A 5,576-nucleotide genomic window follows, 5' to 3' on the forward strand; every position below is an offset into this window, starting at 1 on the left:
GCACGTGTAGTACTCTGCATTATGCCTGGTGTATATTAGAGGCTCTAGTGTGTGGGTGTTTCTGGCATTTATCCTCATCAGAGTGTAGAGAGAGACTCATTCTATTTGGGGGGATTGGAGCAGAGGGGTAGGTATGTGAATTTGCCTTAAAGGATGAGAACATGAGTTTTCAGGAAGGGAAGGGAGTCGGGTGCTTGGACTTTCAAGGCAGAAGGCACAGTATGGGAAAAGGGATGGGGGAGGCAGAACACTGGGGCATTTGCAAACCTGAAGAATCTGGTCCAAATGAAGCATAGGGGGTAACCCCCCCCATCCTGATGCCATGCTGTTCCCAGATCTCTAGGTTGCCCCCAACCATGATTAATGATGGATTCCATGCTCTCAGTCTGGTGTCTTATCTCCCAATGTGCAGTTTTTTCTTTGCTCCAACCTCAGCCTGAGCAGTTCTGACCCACTGCTCCCCATATACCACTGAGCTTCATTCTACATAACACCCCATGTATTTCCTCTTTCCCTTCATACTCTATGACCTGGTATTTCATCGAAGTAACCGAAGAAAGGCCAAGTTTTGCTCATGTGTGTTCTTCGTCTGTTTCCTTATGGTTTTTAATCCTTCTCTTTTGATTTGATAAATGAGCCTTGGCTTCCCCCAACATTCCTAAAGACCCAGGGTAAAAAAAACATCCTTGCTGGTAGCTATTGCAGTTGTGAGGGGAAAATGAGCCTCCTCTGTAGTCAATAAATCACTTTGTCACCTTAATCTTTTATTGATCTCAATAAAAGTTGTATTTTGTTTCTTAACAAAAATCCACCAGGGAAGACATCCTGTACAGGTGGGGGCACGATGAAAGTAGTGGTCAAGCCATCACCTCACATTGTTATTTATGGGAGAGCAATTGATTTGAGGGGGCCAAAAGCTGGTGGGTGGAAGAGACCAAGAAACCATTCTTGCAAGTGATGCATCATATTTTAAAAAACACACTTGACTCCAGGTAGCATACTCACAGATAAGACTCTGAAGCTGTATTTTATGCAGACTTTTTAAACAGGTCATAAACATCCCATTTCTCCAGGTCAGGAAGGGAGCCATTCTTTCTTGCTTGCAAGTAATTCATCTATGCGGTCAGTTAAATTTAGAATATAGCAATCACTGTGCTCAGACATGGCTTGATCTCTAGGGGAGGATTATCAACACAAGTTACTCATGGAGGAATGAGTAACATTTCATCAAGGCTTGGAATCAAGCTTTCTTTAAAGCTTGGAATAAATATATTTCCCCCTCAGTGCAGAGGTAAAGACATACTAATAAAAAATGGTCTCCATTGCTAATGTTTGTGTCTTGCACATATATCACCCCAGGGTATGGGTAGAGGGAGGGTTTGGTGATTCAGGCTTGGAAAAAAAAAAGAAGAAAAAAGGGCAGCACATACACACAATCCTTTTTTCTCTTGCCCATTTTCTTTAAGACTCGACTCAGTTGCCAACTCTATGAGTGCTTCATCCCTGGGACCTCGATATTTATTCTCCCCCAGTATCCTGTGATTTCCTCTGTCATTGTGTTATCACATTCTAGTGTATGGATCAGGCAAGGTCCCTGCCTTTATGGAGTTTACATTATCTGGTGGAAAATATACAACTAAAGCAGAAAGCTTGGTACATTGTAGGTGCTCAAAACATGGAAGTTCAAGTTTATCTTCATTCCCTTCATCTGTTAGATAGTTGTCACAGCATCTCTGACCACTCAAAAAAATTTTTTTTTCTTGGTGTAGGAATTAAGGGCCCTTATCTCTTAAAGGAAAGATGTGAACCAAATGATCTCCAGAGAACAATTTTAACTCCTGGTATAATAATAGCTAACATTAACTGACTGCTTTCATGGTGCCAGGCTCCATGGGATCTTATGAATAGTAGATGGCATTTATTGTGTGTTTACCATGCACTTTGCTAAGTGCTTTTTATGTGTTCATCTTTTAATCTTCATAACAATCCTAGGATGTTAGTACTACTCTTATCCCTTTTTGCCAAAGAGGAAACCATCTACAGAGAGGTTAAGAAACACGTCCAATAGAGAACAGACTTGTGGTTGCCAAGGGGGAGAGGGGGAGGGGGATGGATGGATTGGGAGTTTGGGATTAGTAGATGCAAACTATTATATAGAGGATGGATAAACAACAAGGTCCTACTGTATAGCACAGGGAACTACATTCAATATCCTGTGATAAACTATAATGGAAAAGAATATATATTATATATGTGTAACTGAATCACTTTGCTGTACAGCAGAAATGAACACAACATTGTAAATCAACTATAGTGCAATAAAATAAATTAAACAACAACAACAACAAAAAAAAGAAGCACGTCCAAAGTCCCCCAACTGACAAGGGCAGGGTCAGGGTAGCAGCCCAGGTGACCTGGCTCAACAGTCCATGCTGCTCATCTTTGCTCCATCCCTCTAAAATGTTATTATCCTAATTCTCCTAAAGGGAACACTTGCACTATTAGTTCAACTACTCACCTCTCATCTTTAATATCCAAACCAGGAAAAGGGGATCTGTTCTGGCATCAACTTGACCAATCTAGGACATTGGATAGGAACATATTTACATCTTCAAGCTTGATCTCCTTCGATCAAATGGGCCTTAGAGCCCATGAGCACTGGATGCATCTTTACAACTGGGTTTAATGTGGATGTTACTTGAGCACGTTTGACTGTGAAAAGGAAAGATACTCCAGTGGGACCCATCCAAACATCAATTAAAGGGAAGATTCCACAAGCCCCCAAATACAATGCTCTCACTGAAGAGCATTATTTCCTCTTATCTCTTCTCTGATCTACAGGAAGTGGGATGGTATGTGTAAACAAATTAGCACATTTAGCATGGGGTATGCCAGTGAATAGGGAAATGGCTCTAGAAGATTTTTGGTTGTCTTCCTCCCCCCATCCACATGCAGTGATTTTTTCCCACTTGCAGATTGTGGAAAGCCCAGGCCTGTGTACATTCAGAAAAATATAAAGCACTACATAAAACAAAGGGAACTGTTAGTAAAACAGATGCAGTGTTAATTGCACTTGTGAGAGCAGCATAAATAAAACAATACATGTACTAGAAAATCCTTTTATGATGCTCAGATTTTACAGAACTGTCTTTCCTGCAAAGGTAAAGAAAAAAATAATAGCAGAATGACTAGAATTACATCTTTTAAAAGATTATTCAGATTGATGCTAACGGAGTCAATGATTTTCAATGTCTTATTCATTTTTCTATGCATCAAATATTTACTAAAGGTCTGCTATATGCCAGCCTGGATGTTTGGTGCTTATGAGAATAAAGAAGAATATTGAGACCTGTCCTCAAAGGGCTACGAGTTTAAAGGCCCAAATAAATATTTAGGGCAGCAGTTCTCATTGGGTGGGGGTGGGCAAAGGGAATTTGTCAATATCTGGAGACATTTTTGGCTGATACAACTGGGGACAGTGTGTTATCTAGTGGGTAGAGTCCTAGGTTGCTTCTAAACATCCTACAGTATACAGGACAGTTCTCAGAACAAAAAGTTATTTGGCCCCAAATGCCAGTAGTGCTAAGGTTGAGAAGTCCTGCTTCAGAATCTTAGTTAATGAGTTCTACCATAAAGGCACATGCAAAAGCACATATAGGAATACAGAATGAGAGCAACTAAATTGGCCTCTGGCATGGGGAAAGTTTTTATGAAGAATGTGGTATTACAGACATAGAAAACAAACTTATGGTTACCAAAGGGGAAAGGGGGAGGAGGGTTAAACTGGGAGTTTGGGATTAACAGGTACACACTACTATATACAAAAGAGGGCTTCCCTGGTGGCACAGTGTTTAAGAATCTCCCTACCAATGCAGGGGACACAGGTTCGAGCCCTAGTCCAGGAAGATCCCACATGCCGTGGAGCAAATAAGCCCGTGCACCACAACTACTGAGCCTGCACTCTAGAGCCCAAGAGCCACAACTGCTGAGCCCATGAGTCACAACTACTGAAGCCCATGTGCCTAGAGCCTGTGCTCTGCAACAACAGAAGCCGCTGCAAGGAGAAGCCCGCACACTGCAACGAAGGGTAGCCCCCACTCTCCACAACTAGAGAAAGACCATGTGCAACAATGAAGACCCAATGCAGCCAAAAATAAATAAATAAAATAAATAAATAAATAAAAATTAAAAAGATAAAAAAATAGTTTAAAAAAGCTAATTGGCTGGGTTACAGGTATGTTTGTATTAATTTTTTTTCCATGTAATCCGAAATATTTATTGTCTGTGGCTGCTTTCACTACAGCAGCAGAGTCGAATTGTTGTGGCAGAGACCATATGGCTGGCAAAACCTAAAATATTTACTATATGGCCCTTGACGGAAAAAGTTTGTGGATGCCTGAGTTAGAAAATAGAGAATAATGTGATCACACTACAGAAATCACTATCACATCTTCCAGGTTTGGAAGATGACCTGGAAGTTTAGAAGTTGAGGTGGAAACTATTGGTATCCAAGTAAGATATTTATAAAGGAAATGTATCAGTCAGGATAAGCTAGGTTGTGCTGTGGTAACAAGCAAGCCCTCAAGTCTCCATGGCTTTCAAGACTGGTTTCTCATTAAAAATGCACCCCCATCATAGGCTATCTGGGTTTCTTCTCCATACCTCCCTCATTCCAGGATCCAAGCTGGGAGAGAGGCTTCCTGGAACATTCCAGCTATTGCAGCAGAAGGAAAAATGGACATTGTGAATCACTTACTGGCTCTTAAAGGTTTTGCCTGAGGGACACACAATGCTCCCACTGATAATCCATTTGTCAAAGCACGTCTTGTTACTCTTGGGTGCAACAGAACAAGAATATACAATCCTCCACTAGGGATGGGCCCCAAAGGTAGTAGAATTAACAGAGATATGGAGACTTAGCCTCTAGCCATTCCAGAGAGACAGTGCATTAGAAAGAGAAGGAGAGGGCCGAGTCTAGGGGACATCCAGTTTGCTTCCTTTAATGCTTTGGTGCCTGGTGATAACATTCACTGAGGATGGACAACCCAAGAGGAGAGGCTGGGAAGTAAGATGGTGAGTTCATTCAGGGCAAAGTGAATCTGGGGTGCCTGTGGGATATGAGGTGAGGGTACCTCGTTAGGCAGCTGAGGAAGTAGCTGCCCAGCAAGAAACTGGAGATTGCCATCCATCCTACTCCCCCCTCGTGGTTGTAGAAAGGGATTCTCTTCTCAAATTAGATGACAAGGAAGGAATGTGCTTAGCACAGTGCCTGGCATAGAAAAAGGTGTCGTTAAAGACTTTAGCAATAATTCTTTTTCTTATGAAACAAGTGGAACCATGGAAACAATGGGAACAACCATTAATGATTTACAGGCACACCTTGTTTTATCGTACTTCTCAGATACTGCTTTTTTTTTTTTTTTTACATATTGAAGGTTGGTGGCAACCCTGCCTTGAACAAGTCTATTGGCACCATTTTTTCCAATGGCATTTGCTCATTTCATGTCTCTGTGTCATAGCTGGTATTTCTTGCAATATTTCCAGCTTTTAAAAAATTGTATTTGTGATCTGTGATC

This window comes from Mesoplodon densirostris, chromosome 16 (assembly GCF_025265405.1).
Source record: "Mesoplodon densirostris isolate mMesDen1 chromosome 16, mMesDen1 primary haplotype, whole genome shotgun sequence".
Classification (NCBI taxonomy): domain Eukaryota; kingdom Metazoa; phylum Chordata; class Mammalia; order Artiodactyla; family Ziphiidae; genus Mesoplodon; species Mesoplodon densirostris.